The 21153-nt window shown below is 47.9% G+C and overlaps 1 protein-coding gene across 4 annotated transcripts in view; it reads right to left on the bottom strand.

Moving 5' to 3' along the window:
• Nucleotides 1-21153, bottom strand: part of FRMD6 (FERM domain containing 6) — a 203478-nt gene that overhangs the window by 45545 nt on the left and 136780 nt on the right. The window lies entirely within an intron of this gene.

Here is a 21153-nt window from a genome sequence, read left to right as displayed (position 1 = left end):
CTGCCATTTCAGGACCAAAAACTCAGCAGCCAGGAGCAATGCTCCGGGGTCAGCTCCGCCCGTTCCCTAGGATTTCCTACCAGAGCAACGCCTGGGTTGCATTTTAAAATGAGGCCCATCTGGTGACCTGGCTCAAGGCTGTGAAAAAGTTTGCACCCTGAGTGCCGTGGTTAGGTCTCACCTATGCCCAGGGCTACACATAGTGAGGTCAACCGAAGAGCTTTTCCTTCAACCGAGCTACCACAGTCTGAGAAGTAGACTGAGCCCCTCCCTGTTGACGTAGGAAGCATTTATGCTACCGCGGCACAGCTACGCGATCGCAGCAGCTGTAGTTAGAAGTACCCGTAGAGCAGTGGTTCTCAAACTTGTGGGCCCACAGTCTGCCCACTCAATGCAGACTTTTCCCACAGACCAACAGCCAACCACCCATGATGACAAAATGGGTGCAGGAGCGGGCTGAGTGTGTGTGGGGGGTCTCGCTGGGAGATGGGGTGTGGGCTGAGGGTGGGGGGGTCTGGCTGGGAGATGGGGTGCGGGAGTGGGCTGAGGGTGGGGGGGGTCTGGCTGGGAGGTGGGGTGCAGGAGCGGGCTGTGGCTGGGGGGGGTCTGGCTGGGAGGTAGGGTGCAGGAGCGGGCTGTGGGTGGGGGGGGTCTGGCTGGGAGGTGGGGTGCAGGAGCAGGCTGAGGGTGGGGGGGTCTGGCTGGGAGGTGGGGTGCAGGAGCGGGCTGTGGGTGGGGGGGGTCTGGCTGGGAGGTGGGGTGCAGGAGCAGGCTGAGGGTGGGGGGGTCTGGCTGGGAGGTGGGGTGCAGGAGCGGGCTGTGGGTGGGGGGGTCTGGCTGGGAGGTGGGGTGCAGGAGCGAGCTGAGGGTGGGGGGATGCAGGAGCGGGCTGAGGGTGGGGGGGTCTGGCTGGGAGGTGGGGTGCGGGAGCGGGCTGAGGGTGGGGGGGTCTGGCTGGGAGGTGGGGTGCAGGAGCGGGCTGAGGGTGGGGGGGTCTGGCTGGGAGGTGGGGTGCAGGAGCGAGCTGAGGGTGGGGGGATGAGTAGGGCTAGGAAGTAGGGTGCAGGAGCAGGCTGGCGGGAAGGGGGAGGGGGCTGCCGGGAGGTAGGGTGCAGAAGCAGGCTGAGGGGGAGGGACATTCAGGGACCCAACCTGTGGATATTACCTGACAGCTCACATTCACCTAGCAGTTCCTGTTCCAGCGCTTGTTATGATGCTAGTTTGAGAGTTCTCCTATTATTGTCCGTACAGCGCCTAGCGCAAAGGGGCTCTTACCCGTCATCGAGACCCACAGGCCTGGCTCTTTCAAACAACAGTTCCCTGCACACGGAGAATTCCCAGTGAATTTGAAACTTTTGTGGGCAACAGGCCAGCCTACCCCCATCCTACCCATCCGCTCTCGAGATGTGACTCCCACGTCCAGTCGACCCATCACGCCAGATTCCATTGCCCACTTGGTACTAGGGATGTGAAAATGCATTTAATTATGTAATTGTGTAACTGCTGAAAAATTCAGTGGTTACACAGTTACCTTCTGGGGAGAGGGGGGGAGCCAGTGTGTGCGGAGAGCCAGCTGCAGCCTCTCAAGACAGTTGAAAAGCCAGCTCCCCATACGCACTGGCGCCCACCTCCCCCACTGCTGCCTCAGCTACATCCCTGAAAAAAATCTGCTGCCCAGGCTCATCGATTAACCATGTCAACGGTTACACTTCCACATCCCTACTTGATACACTGTCAGACAAGCCCCTTCGCGTTCTCCCCGCTACCCCATCTGCCTGCGAGGAGCCTCCCCCAAACACGCACCAAACTAACTCACTGATCTCCTTCAAGTCCCTCCTCAATTCTTGCCTCGCCATGATGCTTGCAAAAACGTAATTCGTTTGAGACCTGCTGATCCACATTGTCCCACTGTCTTCTTGCATTCTGTCAGTCTGGCTTCGCCTTCACTGCCAGTTCCGCTTCACCTTCACTGCCAGTTCTTCCAGCCGAAAATATGCTAATGCGGGACTCATTAGCATAAGTCACGATCTCATTAGCATCTTTTCTGACGTTTCTTTTTGCGCAAGGGGTTTTTGCACAAAATGAAGCAGTGTAGCCACTTTTTCCTACACTTGGGTTGTCGTGGGGGCAAGCCTGTACAGCATCTGACACTGTTGGATCCTAGTCCTTGATTGGGGCTTGCCAGTGGTATGGTAATATATATAACAATTAAAAAATGAATGCCTCTGATACATCCCTGAAAAATCTGTTCCCATGTTGAGAGAGACTCAGGCCTTTGGTTCAGTAAACCACAACGTGCAGGCTGCAAGGCACCAAACAACCAGGCTGTGCACGCTTATAACTTCATGAATTTTCAATCACAGGAGCGCCTCTTGCCTTTTTTTTTGACAACCATCTGCGATATGAGGCCATGTCAGATTTAGCAACCAGGCACAAAAATTCCTTTCAATCATGATGCATTTCTAGCAGCCTGTATCCAAGGAGGAAAAAAAAGAAAAGCGGCTGGACTCTGGAAAATTCTTTTCAAGCATCTGCTTCTTATTCCGACAATGTAATCTTTGATTCTTTCATGCACGGCTCTTCCACAGAGCTTCCTTTGGCATGGATGCCATGCTGTATAGCAGGGAGTGATTCTACTGTGAAATTCCTATTATTTGGTAGTTAAGACCGGAATCTGCACATTTTACTTTGGTTATTCCGGCCCTAAAATATCTGCATGTTGTTGCTTCTAAGAAGGGTCCTGAGACACTAAATTGCCTTGGACAAATTCCAACCGTTATTTGATCAATGGAGGCAGTAAAAACCCAGAGCCCGATTTCCAGAAAAGCCAAGCACCCCCTGCTCCTACTGAATTTAACTGGACTGGAAGAGAGGTGCTGAGTTATTTCTGTGTGGGGGAGGTGAGAAGGGTGGGGGGGAACAGTCTGGAGCAAATGCTCCCGCCCAGCAGAAGATGAATGGGGGTGCAGCGTGCGGGGGAGGGGGACAGTAATAGCTCCAGGTCACCTTGTCCCTCCTCTCAGAGTTCACGGAATTCCTTCCGCTCCCGAGGGTCAGACCTCCCTCTCCAGACACGATGTACCCCGCGGAGAGAAGCACGGGTCTATGCCAGTGGTCATGGGATCTACAGGTAGATCCTGGTGCCTCTGACAGGGGATCCTGACTGGTTTGGCTGGGAGGCTATCAAGTGCCAGGGCTTCAGTTGCCCCGCCCCCCACGGCTGTGTGACTCCTGTCCTCGGTCTTGGAGCTGCCCCCCCCCCCCAGGCCATGAGCCTCCTGCTTGCTGTGCAGAGTACTGGAGGCCGAAGAGGGGGGTGCCAATCTCAGGGTGTCCCCTATCACCCTGTCCACATACCCCCATCTCCACAGAGCGAGCAGAGCGGGACCTCGGGAAAAGGGCGGGGCCTCAGAAAGGGGTGGGGCCTCAGGAAAGGGGTGGGGCCTCAGGAAAGGGGTGGGGCCTCAGGAAAGGGGGCGGGGCAGGGCCTTGAAGAAGGACGCAGGGCTAAAGAATTTGGTTTTGAGGTAGAACCTGGACCGGCTTAAATTCAAAAAGAGACCTTGTGCTTAAAAAGGTTGGAGACCCCTGGTCTACGCCAGCACAAACACAATTAAGTGGGCGGTGCCCACGAAAGCTCACGATTCCATCTACATGTTTTGTTCGTCTTTAAAGTGCTACCACACTATTTGTTGTTTAAGTTTATCCTGTACAGACTAACTCGGCTACCCCAGGAAGCTTCTGAACAATTAAGTCCGTATTTATTGTTCACCTACAGAGAGCAGCGCATCAGCGCAACACAAACGTTATGTGACTGGCAAGAACAGCTCAGAGGTATAGAAATCTGGCTGGCTAAGTACCTTTCCTTCCTATGCCATCCCCATCATTTGGCTTTAAAAAAAAACAAAATCCAAACCAAACAAGTATCTCCACCCACTGTCTTGCAAGGTACTGCTCACATGGCAGACACAATATCCATTGTGTTTTCCATTTGTATGGAAACCACTTGCAAACCACTTGATAGTCGTACTAGAAAGAGAGGGCTGCACGACAAACTCCGTGGGCTAGACTATGGATTTGAAACACACCATAATCCCTGTCCCCCCTCGCAAGCATAATTCACATACAAACATAAGAACAGCCATATCGGTCAGACCAAAGGGCCGTCACACCCAGTATCCTGTCTGCCGACAGCAGCCAGCGCTGGATGCTTCAGAGGCCATGAACGGAAGGAATGCACTGAGTGAATAAGCGGCTCTAATAATGTATTGAGTGAATACTCATGGCTCCTGCTAATACGGTTTCAGGGTGAGTTAAGACAGGGCTTGGTTTTTTTCCAGAGAGGCATAAGAGCAGGTGCCTCTGTCTGGGGAGGAAATATGGGCTGACAATTTGTTTCCAATATCATAGAATCATAGGACTGGAAGGGACCACGAGAGGTCATCGAGTCCAGCCCCCCGCCCTCAAGGCAGGACCAAGCTCCGTCTACACCATCCCTGACAGATGTCTATCCAACCTGTTCTTAAATATCTCCAGAGAGGGAGATTCCACCACCTCCCTTGGCAATTTATTCCAATATTTGACCACCCTGACAGTTAGGAATTTTTTCCTAATGTCCAATCTAAACCTCCCCTGCTGCACTTTAAGCCCATTACTCCTTGTCCTGTCCTCAGAAACCAAGAGGAACAAATTTTCTCCTTCCTCCTTGTGACACCCTTTTAGATATTTGAAAACCGCTATCATGTCCCCCCTTAATCTTCTTTGGTGAGGTTTACATAGTTTGGAATATGGTGAGGTTTACATAGTTTGGAATAACATGATTGAGTTTTAAAGTTATTTTTTGAAAGGGTAAGACTACAATATTTCCCCCGTGTACAGCATTTCTCCTGAGATTTATATTTTTATTTTATATATACGTATGTATACAAACACACACACACACACACGTTAAATATCGTGTTACTGACTAATCAAATCGTTGATGCATTTTTGCATCGACTATTCGATTAGTCGATAGGGTGCCTCCACTTCAAAGGCAAAAGCACCAAAGTCCGGGGGCAGCTGGGGACCCCCTCCCCCTGCTGACCTTGGGCTCTGTGCAGCGCTGCTGCTTTGAAGTATCCTCCTCTTCTCCCCCGCCTTGCTGCCTCTATTTAATAGAGGCGGGGGGGAGGGACGGGGGAAGAAACTAGTCCTTCACATCCCTAATACACACACACGTCATAAGATTTTTTTTCTCATGACTGCTTGGTTATCTGAACATATCTGATTCTTTGCTAAGCTCTATTTTCCCTTCCTTGCATGTACACACACTGCCCGTCCTCTGGAAGGGTTCCATGCATTGCCTGGAGGGCTTGGCAGAAGTATTTGTTTCTGGCAAAAGTTATTTGGAGGGGAGGGCGTGAGGCAGGGAATTTGAGTTTATTCCCAATTTTAACAGCATCTCTAAGTGACAATCAACGCCTCACTCTAGTTTTGCACATGTTTTAAGAATGTCTGCTGTTGAACACGGACAGAATTGGGATGATCGCTGACAGACACAAGACACGGAGCTCTAACTAAATCTTTGCATATTTTTACAATATAATGTACTATTTTGCATATTTGCTCTTTCCAGATTCAGATATTGCCAAACGGTTTTCCATGCAGCCACCTTAGAACATTAAACCAACTCATAGTCCCTGATGACCGGTTTAGCCTTTAATTCTCAAGAGCCACTAATACGATAAAAAGGAATGGACGGATTAAGGAAACAAGCAAAGATTTGTGTAAGGCAAGTAGAACTAGGATGAGTGCCCAAGTGAGGAAGAGTGAAAAGATGAAACGCGCCATACTCCATTTCATTCAGGAAGAATTCCTTATTTTTAAAGTTTAAAAATGTTTGGTTTATGATACATCATTGCAGAGTAGGTCTGCAGCAAGCTACCGTTACAAGTTTTAACCCCTCACTTAATACAGTCTCTGCTCACCAAAAGCTGGATTGATTCATGTTTGTGGTTGCCACATAATTAAAATGGCCTCCAATTCTGCAGGCACTAAAAAAGTTTCCATGTGGAAAATGCAAGCAGATGAAAGAAACCTTCACTGGAATAAGAACTCTTCGTTAAACATATCAGATTACTTCATCTGCCACAGAAAGCCTGAGATTGGATGATGGAAAATCAAAGGAGAAAGAGAGAAACAGAGGATTTGCCATGTTATATTAGATAATTAGACCATCAGTTTCCATATCTGACCTTTGGAAATGGCTGATGATAGATGCTTTGGAGTATGCAGAGGACTTCTGGGGATACATCAGCTCATCTAGAGATTTGCCTTATTTTACAACAGACTGCATAAAAAGCACTAGCCAAGTCAGTACAAAGTAAAATTCCATGCAATGACTTGTTATACCACTTTATAAACTATCCACTGAAGATGTATAGTCCAATGGGTATATATTATAATTACATGGAAGAAATGAGCAAGCAACCCAGATTTTCAGCAAATGTACGCTGTGACACTTCTGTATGTTTGTTTTACTTAGTAAGCGAGTAGTTTTTAAGGGAGGTGAAACCTGGAGGCTACACAAAGCAAACCAGATACCTGAAAGAGGCACAGTCATCTGGAAAGGCTGAGAGGAAGCGTAGAATCACAGCACACTAGAAATGGAAGAGAGCACAAGAGGTCGAGTCCAGTCCCCTGCTCTCACGGCAGGACCAAGAACTGTCAAGACCAACCTGATAGATGTCTGTCTAACCTGCTCTTAAATATCTCCAGAGATGGGGATTCCACTACCTCCCTACGCAACTTATTCCAGTGTTTAACCGCCCGACAGGTAGGATGTTTATCCTGATGTCCAACCGAAACCTCCCTTGCTGCAGTTTAAGCCCATTGTTTCTTGTCCTGTCATCAGAGGGCAAGGAGAACAATATTCCCCCCGCCCCCCCATGTCACCCTTTTAACCCTGAAAACCGCTATCATGTCCCCTCTCAGTCTTCTATTTCCCAAACTAAACAAGCCCAATTCCTTTAGCCTTGCCTCATAGGTCATGTTCTCTAGACCTTTAATCATTTGTGTTGCTCTTCTCTAGACCTTCTCCAATTTCTCCACATCTTTCTTGAAATGCGGTGCCCAGAATTGGACACAATACTCCAACTGAGGCCTAATCAGCACAGAGCAGAGTAGAAGAATGACTTCTCGTGTCTTGCTCACAACATTCCTGTTAACGCATCCTAGAAGGGTATTTGGTTTTTTGCAACAGTGTCACACTGTTGACTCATATTTAGTTTGTGGTCCACTATAACCTCTAGATCCCTTTCTGCCGTACTCCTTCCTAGACAGTCGCTTCCCATTCTGCATGTGTGAGACTGATTGTTCCTTCCTAAGTGGAGCACTTTGCATTTGTCTTTATTAAACTTCATCCTATTTAACTTAGACTATTTGTCAAGGTCATTTTGAATTATGACCCTCTCCTCCAAAACACTTGCAACCCAAAACCAAACACCCAATAGCCCACTGTGTACTGCGGTATACGGGGAAACTATTCATTGGGCACATAGCGGATGATGGGTCAGATCCTAAGCTTATTAACACTGGTGTAAACCTCTTTGGCTCTAATGAAGTCAAGGGAGTTACTCCAGATCCAGCACAAAACATTGTAGATTGTATCATGAGCTTCTGTTAGTCCCTAAGGTGCTGCAGGAACATTCATTGTTTTTTAAGTTTTTTTCAGTTACAGATTAGCATGGCTCCCCCTCTCAGATCTACCACAGCCTGCTGGAGAGCCGGGCCTGGCTTGACCATATGGCTAGAGTATCCTTCTCCACAAACATCAGCAATGGCACCGCGGGCACTGCGTTGGGGACCACTGGACTAGTGACTCAAATAGTTGCTCCCCCCCCCACTTGCTGCCTCTGAGAGAGGCAGCAAGGAGAAGAAGCAGGAGCCGGTGCTGGGGGGGGGGGGGAAGCCATCGTAAAAGCGGATTCCCCCAGCACCTTCCCTGGAGAAGGGGGAAGAGGCGCAGCAGGGAACTGGTAGCGTTTCTGCCTTTGAAACGCAGCAAGAGGAGGCTCTTGCTACATTCCAAAAGCAGAAGTGCCGCAGAGAGCATGGGGGTGGGGCTCTTGCTACATCTCAAAGGTGGACACGCCCTTACTGACTCATCGGAATTTGCATCGACTCTTCATCGACTATTTGATGAGCAGATGAATTTAAATGTAACATCCCTAATTTGTCCGGCACCTTGCACAACAAGGCCCTGGGTCCACGACGAGGGATTCCAGCCACTGACATGCTGCAAATGGGAAGGAGGAGCAGAGCAACAAAGATGGTTTTATGCTTCCTTTGCTGTCCCACCGTCCCAGAGCAGGCCGGGTTCCAGTTCAGCCCCCAAACCAGATCACAGCCACCTCAAGGCCGCTCTCAATCTGTGCCCGTCACGTGTACGATATTGTGAAGTTCTCCCACAAGAAAGTCCCGTGACTGTTCATTTCACCACGCAGCAGAGTCCCAAGCGGAGAAGCAGCCAGTAACGTGAGCACCGGCCATGTCCCATGCGTGCTCTTCTTTATCAGGCTTCTATTTTGCAGCCTCAAAAGATGCATGGAAATGACCCACATAAGGGGCGATCGTTGCAGTCATCTTCCTTTCTTTACCTCAGGTGCAAAGCCTTAAAACGGTCCACCCCCGTGCCTGCCAAGCGTGCACACAGAAAACTGCTGCTGACCAGGGTTGCGTGATCCAGATACTTTGCCAAAAAATACCGAACATGGTGGGGGGAAAAATTGGTTCAGCAAAAAACCCCCACCCCACCACACCACATTTCTGGTTTTTTTTTAAACTGGACAGAGGCTGCAAATACTGGGCCAATACTGGACAACTGGCAAACTTAGTGCTGCCCAGGGTCCAATGCCATCCATCGGCCCCAAGAAGGCAAAAACTGTTCAGATTGGCTACTGACCTAGGGCCTTCCCTGTCGTGCCTGCTGTAAATTTCATTCTTTCCACAGAAATCCCTGCATGACCCAGGAATTAACAGGAATAACTGGAAAGAATTTCCAGCCACATCAAGGCCAGGCTGACGCAGGAATTCTTGGGCCAAAGTCGATGTCTGCCCAAGCTAAATTACGATTATGAATGTAGGATTAAAGGGGTGGCACTCCTAGGATTTAAATAGGTGTTTCTGTAAGTCCCGCTGATCTATCCTGGGCAGGAGTAATCTGAACCCTTACATTTTGGGGTAAAGCTTGTGGGAAGTCCTGCTTGTCATGCTATATGTTCTTCACCATAAGCATACGGAGGACATACACTGCAGTATAAAATAAAAGCAATGGCTAAGCCACTCCTAATGTAATGCCAGTGAAGCCTTGTTGCTTCCAATTCTTTTTCAATCCATGTGTGGAATAATTTTTGTTGTATGCACCGAGGCATTTGCAGATGTGCACCACCACTAGACACACATGCTAGCAGCTGTGAGAGCTCTGCTAATCAGCTGGGTGGGCCCCTGAATCTCTCGTGGATGGCCACTCAAGCGCTCAGCTTACAGGGAACCCTGCAGTGAAGTCAACGCGGTTAGCAGAGGGAGGAATTGAGGTTCGGTAGTCAGCAAACAGCGCCTGGGAACATCAGCTATTGCCAGGGTGAGAAAGTGCTGGAAGGGGAAGGCAGAAGTCATATGGGAGCTCCGTCTCCTTTGCCTTGCACTTTGTGCACTCAACAGGAGCTGAGTCAGGACCAAGAGACAGGGCAAAGGAGAACCAGGATCGGGCTCCGAAAGGTTTTAAAAAGCCCAAACATCCAGAGACGCACTGAAAACAGGGCAAGTTCCTTGGTATCGGTTCACCTCCGCTGTTCTGCTAAAAAAGATGTAAATGCCCTGACCTGCCCCCCGCCCATCCCTTGCTACAGTTTCTGAACATCTTGGTGTCTATTTCTCCTCACCACCACCCCCACGTGGGGCGGGGCAGTGCTAGTACCCCATTGCAGAGAGGGGTAACTAAGGCACAGAAAGAGCACGTGACTGCCTGGGTCAGAGCGAGATCAGAACTGAGCCCTTGATTTAAGCCGGTTCAAAGACCGTGGGAAGGTCTGGGCCGCGGTCGGCTGTGCTAGAGGAAAAGGGGTGCAACTCGTCCTGACTTGGCGATCTATGGGTGCATACAACTAGGGTACATTCCTTGGCAAAATGTGAAGGAAACGCAACCCCCGGCGGGTCCCCGCTGCTCCCTTCCACTCCCCTCTTGCCCAGCTTCTCCTGCCCTGCCCGACCCTTGTGGGGGGTTCCACGTTTTCCTGATCATAGCTGCCCTGCTATCCCTTCTGCAGCACCCAGACCCCTCTCCACAGGGATTATGCCAAGCCACCCTATCCAGGGGGAGAAACCTGGCACTACGCCTGTCGCGCCCAACGCCGCACTCCTTGAAAACGGCCACCGATGCCAGAGGGAAGTCAGCGAGCGCCGACGTACAGAATCAGACCTGTACGTCCGAGATCACATCGTCTTTACACTCCCTCTGAAGTCTAGGGGAGCTTTGCCTCCCATCACCTGGGAAGCAAGTTCAGGACCTATGCTCGAGCGGCATCCTACGCCGTGGTAAACGTGCCACTCTTCCTGAGTGCCTGTTTCCCGTGTGAAAGTAGAAAGAATTATACTGTAAGAGAAAGATGAATAAGTTGAAGGAATACGGTTTGTCTCTGAACAGGAAGAAAACGTACGTTAATGTTGTTTGTAGGTATGCAGATCAGAGTGCTAGCCAGGTGGGCCTGAGATAATAGGAAAAGGAACATTAGGTGTTAGGCAGAAAGTAATTGAGATAACCAGGGAGATATGGACAGGAGATTGCTGTGTGCTTGATGTGAAAATGAAGATACTTGACTAGTCTCATATTAATAACCAGGTGAAGTTTTGCCACCTTTTAATCTTGTTAAGTTGGCTTTCTTTTGACTGTATAAATCTAAGGGGTTTGAGCCTTGCATGGTACTCACATTTTCTGGGTGCATTTAGCAGAGCAGCTTTGCTAATAAACAGAGCGGTCTGACAAATCTGAGTGAGTCCTGTCTGACTTGGACACCCGACTGCGCGCCCTTACAGAACCCGGACACACAAGGTCCTACGTGTGGCTCTGCTTCATAGCCAGAACTAGGGAACCGGTTAGGGGTAAGATACGGCGCATCCCCTCGGTAAAGAGCAACACCAGGGCAGAGCCTTTTTGATCATTTCTTTAATAGACTTCAGTTATGAAGTTTCCAGAACAAACTCTTACCATTTTGACCCCATGCTGCTGCGACCCACAACATCATCCCCCTCGCGTTTGTAACAGATCCCAGCAAAGCTGCTCTCCCCCGGTGTACAATACAAATGGCGTTATACCGACAAAGAATGTTTTCCCACGTGCAGTGGCACATTCATCCCAGGACTGTAATTAGCGAGCAAGAGACCAGGGATGTGAAGGACTAGTGGACTATCTGATAAGCAAATGCTAGTCAACTGGTCACTTCCCACCGCCCCTTGCTGCCTCTGTCAGAAAGAGGCAGCGGAAGGGAGGGAGAATAAGGGGGGTACTTGAAAGTGGCAGTACCACTTGAATCATAGAGCCGGAAGAGACCTCAGGAGTCATCAAGTCCAGCCCCCTGCCCAAGGCAGGACCAATCCCAACTCAATCATCCCAGCCAGGGCGTTGTCAAGCCGAGCCAGCCCCCGGGCTCCACCGCATGCAGCCCAGGATCAGCTGGGGTGTCCTCAGGCTCCCCGCGGCGTTTCAAGCAGCAGCACCACACAGAGCCCGAGATCCCCACACGGAACTGCCGCTTTGAAACACCGCAGGGAGCCTGACACTGGCTCCCCACGGCATTTCAAAGAGGCAGTGCCACAGAGCGCGGGGTCAGCGGGGGAGTCTCCAGCCGACCCCGGGCTTCACGCGGTGCTTTTGCCTTTGAAGTGTAGCAAGGGCTGTTGCTACACTTCAAAGGCGGAGGCGCCCTATCGACTAATTGAAGAGTCGATGCAAAATACATCAACTCTTCAATTAGTCGATATTTAACATCCTTACAAGAGACTCCGAAGGCTGTAACGCTCCCTGTTTTTAAACAACCTGTGTAATATTAAACACAGTGCTCATACAGTCTGCGCTGGCTTATTGTATCTGATGGAAACAATTATCCTACAAGGCACTTAGGAGGGGAGACATAATTATGTTTAAAGCAGAGACTGCTGGATACTAGGGACGAATTAGAAGAGTTAACTGGATCAATTAGCGCAGCAGTTAATAGGCAGAGGTATCATGTACCAGGCCACCTGGCACAATTTACACTGTTTGCATCCAATCGGCACTGATGACCTTGTTAAGGGGAGACCAGACATCAAGGATTGCTGGACAAGGCGGCAGCACTCAGCTAAGTCTGTCCTGTTTGTTTATTTTAGCCACACAGCCAACCCTTCAGCATTCTCGCCCTCAGTTATCTCATCAAAACACCCTGTTCCCTCTTCATCTCCTATTTATAGACACCCAGACTTTCGAGTCAGAAGAAAGCATGATGATCTAATCGGACATGGTCCCCACGGAACTGCAGCCCAACCCTCCTGAAAGAGCCCCCTAACCCTTTGGAGGCCCCACAGTTCTCAAATAATAGTTACAAGATTTTGAGTTGAGAGAATCTACCGTTTGCAGCTGGGCAAGACCCACCAGTCAGACACCGTGGAAAGAATCTCAGAAGTGACTCACATCCTTCCACATCTCACGTCCAATCACCAGCCACTGGAAAGAGCTGCTACTAGCTGCTGCAGATCAGCTACCTGCCTTCGTAATCAGCTCCAGCAGATCGTCCCCTCCATAAATTATCAAGCTCCGTCTTGAAGCCAGTTGGGCTAATCCAGTTTTAGTGAAATCTTGTGAAGAGCTTTATCCGGCACTAAGGATGTTAAGTGTCGACTAACTGACTAATCGAAGAGTCGATGCATTTTTGCATCGACTATTCGATTAGTCGATAGGGCGCCTCTGCCTTTGAAGTGTAGCGACAATTGCTACACTTCAAAGGCGAAAGCGCTGCACGGAGCCTGGGGTCAGCTGGGGACTGACTCCAGACTCTGTGTGGCTCTGCCGCTTGAAACACCACATGGGGCCTGGGGACACCTCAGCTGGCCTTGAGCCACACGTGGCGTTTCAAAGTGGCAGCACCGCATGGAGCCCGGGGTCTGGCCCCAGGCTTCACGCAGTGCTGCTGCTTTGAAGTACCCCCTATTCCTGCTTCTTTCTGATAGAGGGAGGGAAGTGACTAGTCGACTAACCTGTCGACCCTCTGATAAAGCATTTGCGCATTGGATAGTTGACTAGTCCTATCCGGCACCTCCAAATCGTCTTCCTTTGTCAGAGCAGAAGCTCTGCAGGACCTGCGGGTTGGATTGTGACAACTGCCTGGTCTGGAAGGTACCCCGTTGTAACAGACACCAAGGGGAGCTGGAGCAGCCTATGTCTTCCTGTGTATGGGGTGGGGACCAATACACCTGGGGCCCAACAGAGAGACACTCACTCCTACCAAATGCCTTTGGGCAGATTTGTAAAGGTATTTAGGCACCCAATTCATCTTCCATCGAAGTTAGGCATTTAAATAAGCTTTCCAAATTGGACTCATGCTACAAGCCAGCCTATCCAAGTCACTGCAGTGACACCTTTTCTCTCAGTCCGGCCCAAAATAAGGATGATAATTAAATTCAAGCTTTTAGCCTCTCTCCTCACTACGTATGCCATCTCTCACATAGAACTTATGTGAAATCTAGCAGGAAAGAGAGAACGTGTGTACAAAAGGCTAATTCCCCAGACCGCATGGATGGGAGCAGATGCAATGAGGATTCTCAGATGATTTGTTTGAATAAGAGCTGTTTTCAGTGGAAGGGTGCAGAATGGGGCTCTTTAAAAGAACTCTGCAAAAAGCATGCACCGAGTAAGAGATTTCTCCCTCTGCTCCTCTTTCTACAGGGATGCAATGACCAGCGTTTGCGAAATCGCAGCCAGACAAGTGCCTGGGATGAGGCATGTCTAAGCAGGATGATTTGGCTGCAGGAGTAGGCAGAGTCAATTTGTTTAACCACGACGATCGGTCATACGCAACACAAGTGACAAGTGATTCAGTCCTGTACCTTGTTTATTTTGCATTGGACTTATACAGCAGACTGATTTTTCCACAACGTGCTTTCAAGCCCAGAACCTCACAGTTTGACTCCTAACTTCCACTGAAATCAATGGAAGCCAAGAACCTAAATACCGCAGGAGATCTAAGGTACAGATCCTTTCCTTCTCATTAAGGTGCACTGCACAACGGTCCCTCTACACACACAATCTGCAATAGCAGAGGTGCCTGGGCTGACGCAAGTTTACAATCATAACCGATGCAGCAAGCCCAGAGGGGATGGGGGCTTTGAACCACCGAGCGCTGGCAAGATCAAGGACTGCACCTCCATGTACACACAAATAAGCACAGCAGTGGCAAGAGTCAATCACACAGGGAACGTGCTGCCTGCAGTTCAAAACACTTTGCCCCAGGTGCTAACCTAACCGTTGCCCTTGGTGTCGTCGCTCATTTTTAAATATATTTTACATTGCCTTAGAAATTCCAGTTGAAATTTTTCATCTAGTTCCATTTGATCGGTTCCGTTTTGCAACCGATTGATTCATCTCCTTGCCTCCGGGACCCCTACTCCCAATATTTACAGGGTGCTCTTTGTGGTAGTATGTGTGCACCCACAGAAAGACAAATGGAGTTGATGAACTTCTCCTGGGGTTATGACTCTCATCCAGCTGTTTCCCACGCCACTAGATCCCTCGTAAACTCTTTCCAACTAAAAATTCCAATTCTCCATCACTTTTTTAAATGGCCCATTCTGTTCTTCATCTTCTGTTTGCTGAGATTATAGTTAAGAATCTGGTCTTGGACTCCAAACAAACCAAGAACTAGTGTTTCCTTTTTGGGCCAATGAAAACACTTTTAATTTGTTTACATTTCTTTCCTCCAATCCTCTTTCCTGCTAGAATGTTTACATTGTTGAAAGCCTTCTGCAAATTGCTCCTAGTACTCCTCATAGCTCTTCTTAACGACATTAACCACTGTCGTCCTTTCCCTTGTTTAGACTCCCCCAGGATGCGTATCAGCTGCAGTTTCTTCAGTTGTTTATTAGCTACAATCTCATTTTTCCTCATCCAATGTTACAGAAGTAGAGTCAGAGCAGTTTAGTATTTTGCAACTGAGAGAGGGAGTATCCATCTACAAACCAGTCCAATCAGTGTAGACCAGGGCTTCTCAAACTGAGGGGCAGGACCCCAAAGTAGGTCATGACAAGGGATGTTGAAATGTGGGTAATTGTGTAAACATGTAACTGCTGAAAAACTCAGCAGTTACACAGTTACATGCAGTGTTTCTCAACCGTGGTACGAGTACCCTAAGGGGTCCTCAAGAGAAGTCTGGAGGGTACATCAATACAACTGAAATTTGGAGAAAACTGAATTTTTGTTTTAAGTTTTATTATTTTGGTACTTTTTACACCCAAAAATTTCATCACCTGCCCAGCTACGATTAAGTTGTTTAAACAAATGTGTTGCAATAGTAGAAAAAAATTGTGCGTCTGAAAACGGGAGGTACTGGGGGTATTTATATATCTATATTTTTAAAAAGAGGAATTTTATAAAAAAAAAGGTTGAGAAACACTGGTTACATGTATCCACAGCCAGCTCCCTAGAGCCGGTGCACTCCGCTCCTGGAGAGCTGGCTGTCACCCCATGCCGCTGCCTCTGATACAGAATCATAGAATTCAAGAACTGGAAGGGACCTTGAGAAGTCATCAAGTCCAGTCCCCTGCCCTCACAGCAGGACCAAGCACCAACTAGATCAGGGCTAGTCAACATGCGGCCCGAAGTCCATTTGTTTGCGGCCCGAAGTGCAGTTTGCGTTTACGTGGAGCTCAACACAGCCCACGTGAGAGATCCTTTGAACGTGGCCTCCACTGGGAACACGCCCCACAATGGCGATTTAATAGAATGGTCTTCTGTTGAGATGCGTTTTAGTAGTTAAATTCCTTGACTGTCATTGCTCATTAAAAGCACTGTCATAGCGGTGGAAATCGGGTAAATATTGCATTTTAGTAATAGCAGCAGAAAGGTGGCCCGTGTGTTGTGTAGTCTTGCCTTAATCTTTGTATTCATGTCCGTTAGTATGAAAGAAGCTATTTGCATATATATTTCGCATGTATATGCAACTTAAGTTGCGGCCTTCACTGTGTGCTGCGAGTATCATTGTGGCGCCCGAGGCTTCCAAAGTTGAGGAGCCCTGAACTAGATCATCCCTGACAGGTGCCTGTCCAACTTGCTCTTAAATATCTCCAGTGATGGAGATCCCACAACCTCCCTAGGCAACTTATTCCAGTGTTTGACCACCCTGACAGGCAGGAAGTTTTTCTATCTTGGTGAGGCAGCAGGCGGTTTCCTGGGAGCCCATGCGAGCTTGTGAGATCAAAGCTAAAGCCCAACCCCTTCAACTCTGGGTGGCAGCACGCAGGTTACAGGCCCCCTGATGCCCTTGTGTTTCAGTTTTGGCCCATTTACAAGTTTAAGTTTTGGCTCCCTGGCCAGCGCCTTGGGCAAGCGCAGGCTTCAGGTCCCTCTCCCCCCAAGATCAGGTAGTAATTTTTGTCGTCAGCAGGGCGTTGCAGTGCCACGACATTTGGGACAATCACTGCACGATAACCAAAAGCATCTCGGAAAGCCAGGGGCGGAGGAGAGTGCCACGGGGCCCCGGGTAGCAAAATTTCGCGGGGCCCCCCCTTTGACACAGCGCATGCACCATGGTGCCAAGGCGCATGCGCGGGGCCTCGGGAAGTGCAGGGCCCGGGGCAGCCGCCCCGCTCGCCCTGCCCTAAATCCGCCGCTGCAGAAAGCACATGAGGGAGCTAACCCATAACCGAAAGACTTTTTGACTGACCTGAATAAAGTACACTCCCTTCCCGCTGAAATGAACAGAATCTGATCTCACTGAAGTCGTTGGCGGCTTCGCCCTAACTTCAAATGGGAGAAAGATTAAGCCATAAGGAATTGCTTATTAACCCCTAAAATTATCTGCAGTGGCATTCCATACATGAGCAACTCAAGGGCCATACCCAGAATGGAATTGTGGTGTCTTTCTACAAGTGGTTCTACATTGCCTTTCTTAAGTCATCCTGTGTGAATTTAGCATCCTTCCAGTGGGCACACACTGCAAATTACATTACTGGCTGCTTACATTTCAGCCGGAAAAAACCTCGAGCAAACCAGAACAGGAATGTGTTTGGTTTCAACTGACAACGTGAATAAACGCAACTTCCTCGGCAGAAACAGGGAAATGCTTATTGTCTAAAAAAAATATTGCAAACCAGCCTTCCAGAAAGTGCATAAAGTTGGATTAACAACCAGGCAGCTATTTTAACAGCAGCCATAATTTGTATATTCCATCTGGGGGCCACAGCGTTTAACAAAGCCGGGAGAAAAGCGTTGAGATCATCTTAATTTGAAATTCACATGTATTTCTACATCTGGTCTGAATTAATCTTTTCAGAGCTCCGACTTCCATGCGGAGGAATAACTGCTTACAGATTTTGATTTAAAAAGAAAAGTTCACAGAAGCCCAGAACCGTCGTATTAGAAAAGACCGCAAGGATCAACTAGTTCAACCGCCTGCCATGATGCAAGTCTTGCTGTGGAATTCTTAGCTTGAACAAACTAGGAGTTTAAACATGAATATAGCCAAGAACTGCCTTACAAAATGATACTGGAAACATAGTACAGGTGCCCAAACCTGGACTTTCCATCAAAAGTAGCTGAGTTGAAGGAAATAGCCTCAGTTTCAAGTATTTTGTCCAAAAAGGCCAAATTAATCCCCAGATTTATCCTCCACTGAGGAGGAGGAGTCCGAGATTTTACATAAGCATTGTGAAATCAACCTAGGAATAGAAAAGTTCTGGCAGTTCAATCAGCAGTTTTGTTTTAATAGGGAAAACAGCTTTGGCATTGGTGTGAAAAAGGAATATGCCAGCCACATTGCAAACAGCAGACTCCTGTCCCAACAAAACAACACAACGTATTCGAATGATTTGGCTTCACGAGCCAATTTTTTCACACGGACTATAAAGGTGGGGCAGGTAATGCCATTTATCGCTAAAGTTACCTGTCACTTCTCATTATAAGACCTTGATACCGATGTTGACAAATTTAGCGCACTTAGCCATTTGGACTGAAAATGTCCATGCTGAGTGTCTGCCTCAGATGGATTGGGGGTGGGGGGAAGGGAGCCCAGGGAGGAAGTAAGATACAGTAAATTAAAGCCAAAATGGTTCTGTCATGTCTGAGCTTAAACTAGGAAAAAAATACATTGTTTTGCCCCATGTTACGAAATTCTGATGACTTTTTTACTGAAAAGCACTAGCATCCCTACATTTAGCAGAGGAATGGTCTTTGTGCAAGGGATGTGCCTTTTGCTGTCTCCATGAACAAATGACCAACTTTTGGCCAAGTTGTAAACCTGGCAGCTGCAGAAGCACCAGACCCCAGCAGCCCTGCAGAGCCGGGAGCTGCGGCAGCCTCCCAACGAGCCACCGTTAACCATGTAACCGACAGAATTTGTATCGGTGACACGGTTAATTCACACACACCCTTTTTTTTACATCCCTAGTAGAAACTTAGATTTTAGTAGCTAAAAGATGCCAAAGTTTTTGTTCCCACGGAGCATGCTCCAGCCTATGATTGCACAACACTTGCCCTGCAACTGCAGCTCTGGGCTGCTGCGGGCCAGACATGTAATGACAGCCTGCATCACTGATACACATGCACAAAAAGGCAAATTATGGTTGCACAGGCAACCTGAATTCTGGCTTTTCCTAGCATCTGATGCTTGACTTTGCAACCTTACCGGTGCTCTTTTAATATAGTTGTGTGTGTCTGATAGCAGCTCTTCTTAAAGGTATGTAAGTCCTGCCCCAGAGACAGCGCAGGCCTGCCAATAGCAGGGGTGGCAGAGCAAGGGCAGCCCTGGCTTCAGCAATGTTACCGAGCATGCTCAGTCCATGTGAACATGCTCAGTACACGCCAAGCAGCAATCCAAGGGTACGTAACCCTGCATACTGCCTCTCACCATATATGCCCTCTGCCTCACAGCAACTCTAAAGTACATACGAACAGCCAGACTGGGTCAGAACAAGGGTCCAGCTAGCTCAGTATCCTGTCTGCCGACAGTAGCCAATGCCAGGTGTCCCACAGGGAGTGAACAGAACAAGGAATTATCACGTGATCCCTCCTGTCACCCATTTCCAGTCTCTGACAAACAGAGTCTAGGGATATCACTCCTACCCTACAGCCACTGATGGACCTATCCCCCATGAATTTATCAAGTTCTTTTTCAAACCCTGTTAAAGTCCTGGTCTTCACAACATCCTCTGGCAAGGAGTTCCACAGGTGGACGGTGTGTTGTGCAAAAAAATACTTCCTTTAGTTTGTTTTAAACCTGCTGCCTTTTCATTTCATTGGGTGATGCCCTCGTTCTTATGTCAGGGGAGCAAGTAGATAATTTCCCCTTATCTTTCTCTACAGTGGTCATGATTTATAAACCTCTATCACATCCCTCCTCAGTCTCCTTCTTTCTAAGATGAAACTTTCACACTCAACTTTTCCCGCTTGCAACAATGTTGCCAACACACACTTTAAGCTTGTCTACACCTCAGCCGTACAGCTACTAGGGCTTCTCCACCACGCTAGTAAATCTACCCCCTCGAGAACTGATAGATCGATCTGTAAAAGAATTCTTCTCCTTGAGCAATCTGTATCTTCAGTGGAAGTAATGTCAACCTATGTCACACAGGGCACAACATTTTTCACAGCCCTGAGCGATAGCTAGGTCAATCTAGGCAAAGACAAGGCCTTCCTGTCTGCTTTGTCTGTGCTTCCACGAGAAATGACAGACGCGCTGATTGCTGTGGTCACCCCGGTCGGATTTTTATGTACTCTTGCAAGTCAATTAAAACAGTAACTCAAACGCTAGGCGTTTTGCAGTCATGAAGATAAAATAACTAGACAATAGCACTCTGCTGTACAGCTCTTTCATTCTGATCTATTACAGCAATAAGAGTTTAAATACATATTTAAAATCATATTTCATTTTACTTTCTACAAATGGGTTATTTTATTTTTCCGTACTCTGATAATAAATATTAAAGGCCTTGATGAGGCAAAGAATCGTGTTTAACTGTACTCATGGGAATAACCCCAAAGGGTACCCCAATCCTGAGACACCCCAAAATCACTAGTCATGCCTGGAAGTCTTGGGGAAATATGTCCCAGTTTAGGTGGTACTTTGTCCTCTATTGGACTATGCTCATGAATAAAGTGATGTATGTTTGCAATACTGGGACTTAAATTTCCACTCTTTCACAAAAGGTGTCATTAGAAGACCACAAAGGTTACACCATTTTATCCACCAGACTTCCATAATCCAAAGAGGATTCATCTGTTTTATTTCTTTTATTAGTCATATATTTTAACAGAATTGTTTTATCAGTTTAATAATAAAGTGTTTTCCTATTAAATCCTAATAATGTGATATGAAGTCATCAAACTAGCTCTCATAATTCACTTTAAGGTCCCTTTTCTGCCCCCTGCAAAACAGTTAACAGAACTATTGATTACAATGGCATCAGGATAAGGCTAAATCTGATTTTCGGTAAATCCTTCTCATATTAGTGAATTATTATACTGCTCCCAATACTTGAGCCGGAGTAAGGATTGCTTCAGTGAGTTAGGCGAAGCAATGCAGAGAACTGAAATGACAGTTCAGTATGGAAAAGTTTCCCTCCACAAGTACCAGTGTTGTTAAATTTCAACTCCCTGAAATCACCAAAAGGAAATGACTAACATTCCTGGCAAAATGAAGCCTCTTGCCGTTTCTCCAGCACCACTTACGAATCCCTAAAATTGCACCCTGTGGCAAGACAGAGTAGTTCATGCAATAAACAGCAAAATTAAAACAGCTGCATGCGAGAGCAAAACATCCAAAAATCTCCCTGTGTCCTAAAGGAAGAGAGCGGAAAAGGACAACGGATGGAGATTTTATGACATCACCTCAACTTTGCAAGCGACCCCATTCCATTTTTGTCTTAAAAGTCCAT

The sequence above is a fragment of the Pelodiscus sinensis genome, chromosome 5 (genome assembly GCF_052426305.1).
Source record: "Pelodiscus sinensis isolate ZL-2025 chromosome 5, ASM5242630v1, whole genome shotgun sequence".
Classification (NCBI taxonomy): domain Eukaryota; kingdom Metazoa; phylum Chordata; order Testudines; family Trionychidae; genus Pelodiscus; species Pelodiscus sinensis.
Note: the sequence above shows the minus strand (reverse complement) of the source record. Positions and strands in the feature narration are given on the sequence as shown.